Below are 11,060 nucleotides of genomic sequence, written 5' to 3'. Positions count from 1 at the left end.
CTTAATCTAGTTATGGCATTTTAGAGTACTCAGAAGCCTTATTAAGACCTGTACTCTGAATTGATCATGTTGGTTGACCTTCAACATGTTTCATTTTGAATACAAGGTATCAATTTGCTGATCATAAACGGAAACTAGATAACTAAAGAACGCTGTTGACTGTACCATCAGCACGACCAATAAGGGCTATATGAAAGGCAGTCTGGAAGGAAATACTATAATTAAGAATCCAAAAACCATAGAGTAAAATTTAAGATCCAGATCAATCAGGAAGTTGTGAGGCAAACTCAAGTTTCATCTTCATGTTACTAGATCAACTAAATCCAGCTGCAAAGGCATATTATTCATGACCGAATGAAGCATCATCTACTAGTCCTCATGGCCAGGAAGAATAGCACAAGCATAGTGTTGAAAATTAGGAATTTCAGTCCATTTTCTAACTATTAGATCAGGTATATGGTGCTCCTGACCAAGCATTATGTATTAGCCCTGCATGGCCAAAACGAAATAGAACCAGCATAGAGTTGCAAATTGGGTATTACAAACCATTTTCTTATATAAAATCAAATATATGGAGCCCCAGATCCAGTGTTCCAGCATGACAAATTGTGTTCAACAGTGCAAGTGACAACAAAACCAGATGTCTCTTTAGACTATACTCTTCATTTGCAAAAAGAGATTATATAATTGCATCATAACCAAGCAAAAATGTATTCCATAATCATTGATCATAGATAGAAACCCAAGAAGCAACGTCATTTTCCTTTATGAGATAGGAGGACTACATACACCCAAAAGAATAGTCAGATAATCGATCAAGTCTAGATAGTCTCATTTGTCAAAAACATCATTTTCCTTCATAAAATTTTCTTGCAATTGCTATCCCATTGTTTGAATTTCATGTCCAAAAGGCAGGTCCAACTAAAACATTATTTAAAATAACCTTCTATTTCCATAAAAGAGTGCCAATGTGCAATCCAGCTCAATTAGTATTGTGTTGGTTCCAATTCGGCAATTCCAACCACTTGAAAATGCTATAAAGATTAACGAATAATCTCTATGGGGCCACAAGACATTTACACTGAAATTAAAAAGAAGAAAACAAAACTTTTGGTCAACATGCAAGATGCTGCTCACTAATTTAATATTAAAATTATAAAGGAAAAGAGAAGGAATTTTTTTTTGGGACCACATATAAGATATTGCCAATATTGAGGGTTAATAATGACAGGTTAGGTTATTATTTTTATTAGGTGCCTCTTTCCTTTTATTTTTGGTTAAAAAAATGGTTGCACTAAGATCAAATGCTTGCTGGTAGGTATATAATCTTTTTTCAAAATAAAAAATCCCAAATATTAAAATGATTAATTTGCATATAATTGTGATATTTTCCTTTCTTCTTCGTTGGTGACTTTATTGGCTAGTTTGGTAGCCCTTTTGTGCAGTGGTTACAGAACTGGTCTATCAAGATTGAGAAGCGTCGTAAAGAGGACTAAAATAGTAAATTTTGTCCTAATAAATTTGAAAACAAATTTAATGTCCAATATTTCGAATGACTAACTTTGAGCTTGGTTATTTCTTTGATATATTAATTTTTTTTATTCACATAGTTTTTTTTTTTTTTTAAAGATTTACGAGTAGAAAAATAAAAAGGAAATAGTAATAATGTACTAGAGTTACTTATTTTCCTCATTTCTTCTGTGAGGGAAATCTATGTATCTATGTCCTCTTATAGTCATGTTAGTTTTTCATAAGCTTGGTGACACCAATCAACAACAACAACAAAATAATAAAATAAAATAAGAAAAAAAATTCAAAACTAACCAAGAGCATTGTAACCCAACTAACATATCCAAGTGTTTCTAACGAATACATTCATAGTTCAAATTGTCTTTTATCCATTGTTGTAAATATCACATTATCAAACAAACAAAAAAATCAATATATATATATAAGTAGAGAACTCATGTGGGAAAGTATAAAGTTTTGTCAAGTGGCATATTCTATGTGTTAGGTTAAGATAGCTTGACACCGGTTAATTAATTCAATTACCCAAGTTAATTAATTAGATTCAATTGCATGCAAATCATAGAAGTGCCAACAAATCACCAAAAATATTAAATACAATGGAAAATAAATTTGATATGGTGATTTGTTGACAAATGGGGAAAACCTCACAAGGCAAAAATCCCACCAAGTGATTTTAAGTTCACAACTCTCAAGAATATACTAATCAACAATCAAACGGTTACAAGTATAAGGAATCTTACCAACTACCCTGGCCTATCCCGAAATACCAACTTACAGTTAAACCTTCGCTCCAATACCCAATTGAACTTGATCTTATAGTAGCCTTCTTTCTCTTGATGCACAAATCTCCAATTTGTAACTAACTTCTTTGCACGGATTCTAGTACGTGACTAACTCCAGCAACTTGAATAGTTGTTGTTGGCTGCAAAGTTCTTTACTTCATCAATAATGAAGATCAAGAAGTACTTGGTTGCAAAACCTAACGGCATACAAACGCAACAGCTTCTTACAAAGAAATTAAGCACTTGGTCATTGTCTCCGTTTTTTACGGCTTTTAAAATAAACCTTATATATGTCTACAGTTATAAGAAAAGAAATCCTACACATACACATAAGCTTGGGCTGGATTTCAGATTTGGAAATTTTGAAATCGTAATTCTCAATAGATCGAGCTAATGTCGAGCTATCTATCGAGTTTTGAATTAAGTCTCGATAGCAGCTATCTATTGAGCTATTTGTCAAGAATTAATGAGCAGCTTTCTTTTCACTTGTTTCTTGGATCAATCTACATGTCTTTAATACTAGACTTGAACAATATATTTCTTGAAGTACTAAACTCATCTTAGATCTACCCAATTACAAGTAAAGTGCATTTTGTCAAAGGATTAGTCAATTACAAAAAATATGACCCTAAAAATATGTAAAGAGAATTGAAATATTCTCAAATGTTATATCAGAGATAAGAACAAATTAAATATTGACTCTTTGTTTCATTTAGTTCAATGTTTCAAAACTTTTTTACTTAAAAAAATAAATATTCTTTGTCTTTGTATGTTTAATGTTTCAAGACTTTTCATGTCTCACACATATACACAAAACTCTTTGCATTTTAATTCACAATTTTCACCTCTTGCACTTCTACTCTTTTATATATACCTACTCATAGCCCTTCATGCCATCTCATGTCAAATGCACAAATAAAAAATGATGATATTTACCTTCAATTTTTCGATGATTCCTACCTAGCACTAACATTGTTGTCTTTATCTAATTCTAACGCATGAGTTGGCTACAACCAAGGAAGGGGGGCTTGCATTATATATTGAGTGACAATGGCAATTACGATTTTAATGTTAAAGTCGGACATTGTGGATTTATAATTTGTAAATGATGTGATTGGCTGTGGGTGTTTGTGATGTGTATTTTGTTTTAGAATTAAGGAAAAAGAGAAAGAAACATTCTATATAAACTTTTGTTCTACAATATTCCTTCAAAGTTGTTGTTGTTGTTTGTTTGTTTGTTTGTTTTTGTTTGTTTTTTTTTTTTTTCTCTCTCTCTCTCTTTACTTCAATTGAATAATTATAATAGAAATGTGTGTACAATTTATAATTGTTTCTTTTTATAATGAACTCATTACTAATAAAGTTCTATAACAATTATGCTATAATACATATATAATATTCTCCAAAACCATTTTACATAAAATATTACAACATTATTTGTGCATTGCATAGGTAACTTACTAGTCTATATATATATATATATATATAGGCAAAATTGAGAGAAAATTCAGTTAGATTTCAAATTGGAATTCAATTAGAGTCTGATTTTGTGTCACGTATCTCATCTAATCTAAGTTTTTAAATTTTTGTAACAAGTTAGTTAATTTAGTGCAAAATTTGGAATTCAATTCAATTTTAATTTTGGGTCACGTGTTTCATCTAATTTAAGTGTTTTAATTTTTGTGTTAAGTGAGTTAAATCAATGTAAAAAACGAGGAGTTCAATATAAATAAACCATAAAAAAAAAAAAATCTAATCATATATATATATATATATATACCATGACTACCAGCAGCTGGTTGAATCTTTTTATTTTTTTATACGTGATTTTTTAATATTTTTAGTAGCTATATTAAAATATTATGGTGAAGGTAAATTATTACAATAACTATAGATACGTTAAAATTCTGATTTTTTTTTTCTTTCCATAAATCAGTAAGGAGGTAGGTTGTGTTTTTTTTTTTTTTTTTTTTTTTGGGTGATAAAAAGTAAGTTGTGATTGGTGTAACCTATATGGGTCTACAATTGACACCAATTTTATTATATACTAATCACAATATGATAGTTCAACAATTATGATATACTAATATATAACCCGTGCTTACGCACGAGAATGATGAATTGTAGTAGTGCTATTGATGTTAGCTTGGGTTATAAAACATATAGGATATTAGTTCGATCAAGATATTTGAAGGTACTAAAAATATATATATACACACACACACACACACAAAAATAGTTTCTTCTTGCAATCTTCATGATATTGGTTACATCAAGTTTCTTATTATATTGCTATTATGTTTATAATTTTAAAAGTCATTATTGAATACTACATATACAATATCAATTCACAATTATTGTCTGTGAAATTCTATTAAATACAACACAAAGTAAATAAAAAATAAAAAAAAATTGTCCAATAATGTCTCCAAAATTGAATGAGGATAGGTGCATGGGATTGTTCAGGTCAATTACAATTTGTTACATTTAAGACGACATACAAAATATCTGAATAAAAATAGTATAAAAAATATGTTCATTAGTTCAAAGAAAAAATAACAGCAAAAATCTAAGCAATATAATTATATGGAAAGCTAACAAAAACAAAATTCAATTTGGAATCTAGTTAAATTTTCTCTAAGATTGGTTATATATATATATATATATATTACCTAGTTAGTAATGGATTGTTTATAGTCATGGTATATATATATATATATATGATTAGATTTTTTTTTTTTTTATGGTTTATTTATATTGAACTCCTCGTTTTTTACATTGATTTAACTCACTTAACACAAAAATTAAAACACTTAAATTAGATGAAACACGTGACCCAAAATTAAAATTGAATTGAATTCCAAATTTTGCACTAAATTAACTAACTTGTTACAAAAATTTAAAAACTTAGATTAGATGAGATACGTGACACAAAATCAGACTCTAATTGAATTCCAATTTGAAATCTAACTGAATTTTCTCTCAATTTTGCCTATATATATATATATATATATAGACTAGTAAGTTACCTATGCAATGCACAAATAATGTTGTAATATTTTATGTAAAATGGTTTTGGAGAATATTATATATGTATTATAGCATAATTGTTATAGAACTTTATTAGTAATNGATTAATTGAACCAGTATTAGGATAAAATTTGTTTTTGATAATCTATTAAGGTTATTTTCTTTGTAGAAATTATAATTTCGGCCACCCAAAACATATTATCAAATAAACAATTATTAGCAAAATCTAAGAATTAAATTTCTATACATGCATTGTTAAAAAATAATAATAATTAAAATAAGGGATAATTACAGTAAACCCACCTGAGGTTGGGCCCGTTTTCACTTTGCCTACCCGTGGTTCAAAACTTATCACTTTGCCCACCTGAACTTCAATCCGTTACTCCCCCGTTGCCCACCTCACCCCCAGACGTTAGACAAACACCATTTTACTAAAAATTAGACATAACACGGATCAAAAACACGAACCATTGAATCTTTTCCTCATGAACACAAGAACACAACATTTATAAATATATTTCAAAATTTTCAGTTACACATCCAAAACCAATTAAATCCTCTGAATCCAGACCAAAAATCCATCTCATTTTTCAAACCACTAGCAAGCCAAAATTAAATAAAACCCAGATTTTTGGTCTGGATTCAGAGGATTTAATTGGTTTTGGATGTGTAACTGAAAATTTTGAAATATATTTATAAATGTTGTGTTCTTGTGTTCATGAGGAAAAGATTCAATGGTTCGTGTTTTTGATCCGTGTTATGTCTAATTTTTAGTAAAATGGTGTTTGTCTAACGTCTGGGGGTGAGGTGGGCAACGGGGGAGTAACGGATTGAAGTTCAGGTGGGCAAAGTGATAAGTTTTGAACCACGGGTAGGCAAAGTGAAAACGGGCCCAACCTCAGGTGGGTTTACTGTAATTATCCCTATTTTTTATTATAAAAAAAAAAATAAAGAAGATTTTTCCCTATGACTAGTGTGGGTGGCACATGCAAGACACATGCTACCTCTTGAGTGAAAAAATTAAGATAGAATTTTTATTTGAAGAAGTATGAAATTATGTACATAAAAAATGTATGTTATACAAAATTAATCTCATCCGTATAATAATTTTGATACCTATTTGCTAAAGGCAATATCAACTCATAAAAAACTTCTAAGAATGATAACAAATATCATCATCTTCCAACAATAAGCAACTAAGTTTTGATAAAACCTTGTCACAATATTTAAATTTTCGGAATGAATGATGGCATATACTATAATTGAAACTCTTCATCAAATACCTTTAACCATACATAATGAAAATTTTGTCATTCATACTTTCTTCTTTATCATTCTACATGAATCTAGATGTAATCTTTATTTTAATTAGTTTTTAATGAACACCCATTTAGGCAAGAAATAAAATACCTTTTATTACTATTTTAACTTTCTAAGCATTAGATTCTCACCCAAAAAAAAAAAAAAAACTTTGTAAGCATTACTACCATCTAAAACTCAAAATACATGAAGAAAATTTTTGGGATATTAAAATTTAGTGAGTATTTTAGACATTACATAATGGAATATTTTAAGAAGCATAAGCTTTCATTAGAATTTAATTGAGAGAATAACAATATGACATATTTGTTCTTTTCCAAAAATATTAAGAGGGAAATTGCTTGATTTTGAAGTTTAAGGAGGAATTATGAATTACCTCAAACATAAAGGATGAAAAGTATTTTAATTATAAGTTTTTGTTTTTGTTTTTTGTTTTGTTTTTTGTTTTTTTGTGTGTAAAACTATATATTTTTACTTAAAAAGGTGCAGAAAGGGGAAAAAAAAAAATCAACCTAAGAAAACTGTACATGAAATAGTGAATTTTGGCTCAACAAAAATTGACTAATAAAAAAAAAATTCTTGAAACACAAAGAATAGCACAACATTTTCATAATACTTTTATAACTTTGTTATATTTTACTTTGACTTATAAAGAATTGACATTTCAGTAGTTGTGAAAATATTGTAACGACAACAAGATGTCTTAACATTTTTCACAAGAGAAATGATATGTCCACAATATTTTCATTACAAATTATAAGTAGTATGTTGTTACGGGTTGTTATTAGTGGGCAAAAAAATAATTTTATTGATAAGTTTAATTTAAAATAACAATTTACTACGTAAGATTTATTATTAAAATGTTGTGGATGCAGTACTTTTTTTTCACAATACTTTTATTTTATTTTTTTAGAGAGTTTCAACTTATGGCGTCCGCTCCTAATGATAGTTTTTTATTATCAGACTAAGACACCAATTAGTTTTTGGTGTAGGCGGGAAATGAACCCTAGATCTTTTATACAACCATTAGAGACTTTACCAGTTGAGTTAACTAAAACCCACCAATACCTTTATTTTTAGTTGTGATAATACGTAATAGTATTAAATACTAAATGTTACGTCTACAATATTTCTACAATACTTTTACAACAGATTTTCAATTGTAAGTTATTAATGATTTTAATTTGAACCCACCACCAAAATTATTTTTCCCACCAATAATAGTATATAATAATTTGTTATTTAAGATTTATTATGAAAATATTGTGGGCATAATATTTTTTGGACAAATTTTAGCTACAAAATTTATTGTAGCCTAAGGTTACAATCTTACTCAATGAAATAAACATTACTACATATTTTGAAAATCTAACCATTGAATTGCATATTCTTTACGCTCTTAATATATATGTCAAATTTTGTTTCAATCGAATATTATTTACTATATTATATATAAGCTTATATTTTATGCATAATTTTAAATTATAAAAACTTGTAATTTAAACAATTTATTGATGACATAACTATGGATTTTTACTTTTCTAGAAATTTTGCAAAAATAAAAATAAAAATAAAGGATATAAGAAAAAGATGTAATCCAATGGTGAATTCATCAAAATTCATCTCTAATAAAAAGATATTGAATAAGATTGTAACCTTAGACTATAACCAATTTTGTAACTAAATTTTGTCCATATATTTTTAATATTAAAATTTTTTATTTCTCACCCAATTCAACTTTTTTGGCTTGTTACAAAAAGTAAAGGTTGAATAAACCAAATATACTGTAGCTAGAGCCATTTGCTCTTTTTATACATAGAGAGTAGATTAGTAGACATGAGAAATTAGGCCAATCCAACTAGTGGCATTTGCTCTTTTTATATATAGTTAGTAGATTAGTAGACATGAGAAATTAGGCCAATCCAACTACTTAAAACGCACTTGAGTGACCATGACAATGTGTATCTTTACTATTAGTGCATATAGTTCATTATCCCCTACCAACCTTGATCTGACACGTATACAATAATTGGTCCAAAATATTACTTTGTTTGAAAAAAAAAAATATATATATATATATATATACAATAATTGGTCCAAAACATTACTTTGAAAAAAAAAAAAAAAACTTGTCCTAGAAGAATGGAATAAAGACATGGAATGGAGGACGTCCTTTATGTACTACTACTGTCCTCTCCTATTGACTCGGTGCCCTACGTTTCATCTTCGTACCGAGTGAGGTTTTTTAGTGCTTGACCCCCCTACTGACCAAGACGAGTCTATCTTTGATGGTATTTTTCAAAACTGCTCTGAAAATTTGTGTTTATAATTGACAACAAAAACAAACAAAAATGTTTTGAATACAATTTTTTTTTTGAAAATATCTAATTTAAAAACAGTTATAAAATATAAAAAACTAAAACTTGTTGAGTAAAAAATCAATAACAATTTTTTTCTTTAAACACCCAAATCCATTTAAAGCAAAAAAAAAAAAAAAAAAATGAAAACTGTTTTTAGAAATAGCTATCAAACATGTTCCCCTGTTATTTCATATTTAATATATTGCAGCAGTGCAATGACAAGACTGATACATAATTGAAATATTTGTCCCTTTTTAAGTTGAGATAAAATTTCAATTTTATAATATCTGTTTCATAATAATTGACCTTTATTTTCAAGTCAAAATACTAATTAATTTTTTATATGGGCATAATTGAAAATATTATTCTTTTTTATTTAGAGAAATATATGATATGATTCTCAAAAAAAAAAAATATATATATATATATATAATATATGTTTAAGTGTTAACAATTTTTTTTATAGAATATTAAATATTTTTAACACACACAGAAAAAAGGAAGAAAGTCTTATAAAAACTCAATTATAAAAATTAAACTTGTCACTTAAGTGGGGTCTTATATACGTGATTTAAATTTCATATATATATATATATATATGTATGTATGTATGTACATGTATGGCTTCACACTAAAAACAGTAAGTAAAAAGTTAACAGATGTTTTAATAAGGGTGTTAGTGTAGAAATTATTTTTATAATTTTTTATGAAAAAAAAAGTAATTGACTCTTTTAACAAAATTTTCATATTTTCATAAAAAAATATTAAATTTATTTTAAAATAGTATATTAACAGATGGCCTGAAAGTATTTGTTAATAGAAGTACGGAACCCAAAACAACAATGAGAAAGAGAGGGGTATCTTTCCTTTTCTAATTCTATTTTCAAATTGATAAGAATTGGTCCCACATCTGTCCTTTTTTTCTTTTATAGTTAGTGCCTTCATGGAAATGATTTCTCATTTCCATTTATCACACTAATTTCTTCTTGGAATGTGCAGATAAAATAATAGAAGGGTTGTGTCTAATCAAAATACTATATTTCATCTGTTTAAATAGTGACGAAACATCCCATTAAATTATATATATATATATATAACCTAGATAAGAGAGTTTGAATTCATCAAGGTTTGGGAGTGCATGGGTTGGATTTAAAGATTTTTTTTTTCTTAACTCAACTTGACCTAGTCGAGTTGTGTTTACATGTTTCATACTTTATAAAAATTAGACTTTCATCAACTATTTAAACATTTTTTTCAATAAATTATTATAATTCACATAACATGCCTAAATTATATTTTAAATCATTAAAACCAAATCTCAAAAATACTAAATAAAGAAAATAAAAATAAGTGTAATAAAATAAACTTATGGGTTGGATTAAGTTAGATGGATTAAAAAATATTAATCCAAATCCAATCCGACCTAGCACAAGGCTCAATAATTCTACCCAACTCAACTTACGACACGAGATGTTGAATTGGTTTCATCTGATTGAAGGGTCGAATGCACACCCCTATCAAAAGAAAGAAGTCACATGCTTTTGGAGAGAAGCTGAAAAAGTAGCCAATGATTCAATCCCACCCACCACCGTTGTCAATGCTATTTGTCATCTCTCTCTCCCTCTGCAGATTTCACTTGAATCATGGCTAGGTTAGCAAGATTCCATATAGGATATTACCAGTATTAGTTGGCTTCATCGTAGAAATTTGGTTCAATTATTAGGATTGTGTTCATGAGGAGGGGATCTATCATCTATGATCTATCGTTTATGATTACAGGAAATGTTTTATTAGATTCTAAGCTAAATGAAAGACCCTTTTTTTTTTTTGGGAGAATAGCTAAATGAAAGACTTCTAGTGACTTTGGTCTTGCTAAACTCTGCGATTCTAAGAAGTTAAATCAAATGGCAATAGATCCTTTTTTTTTTTTTTATTAAAAAAATCCTATTGTTATAGATCTTATAAATATATGTACTCGATCAAATTTATTAATATAGAATATACAAAATATAAAATTTGTGTTACTGTACGAACAGTT

This window comes from Quercus suber, unplaced genomic scaffold, assembly GCF_002906115.3.
Source record: "Quercus suber isolate HL8 unplaced genomic scaffold, Cork oak 2.0 scaffold_407, whole genome shotgun sequence".
Lineage (NCBI taxonomy): Eukaryota > Viridiplantae > Streptophyta > Magnoliopsida > Fagales > Fagaceae > Quercus > Quercus suber.
Note: the sequence above shows the minus strand (reverse complement) of the source record.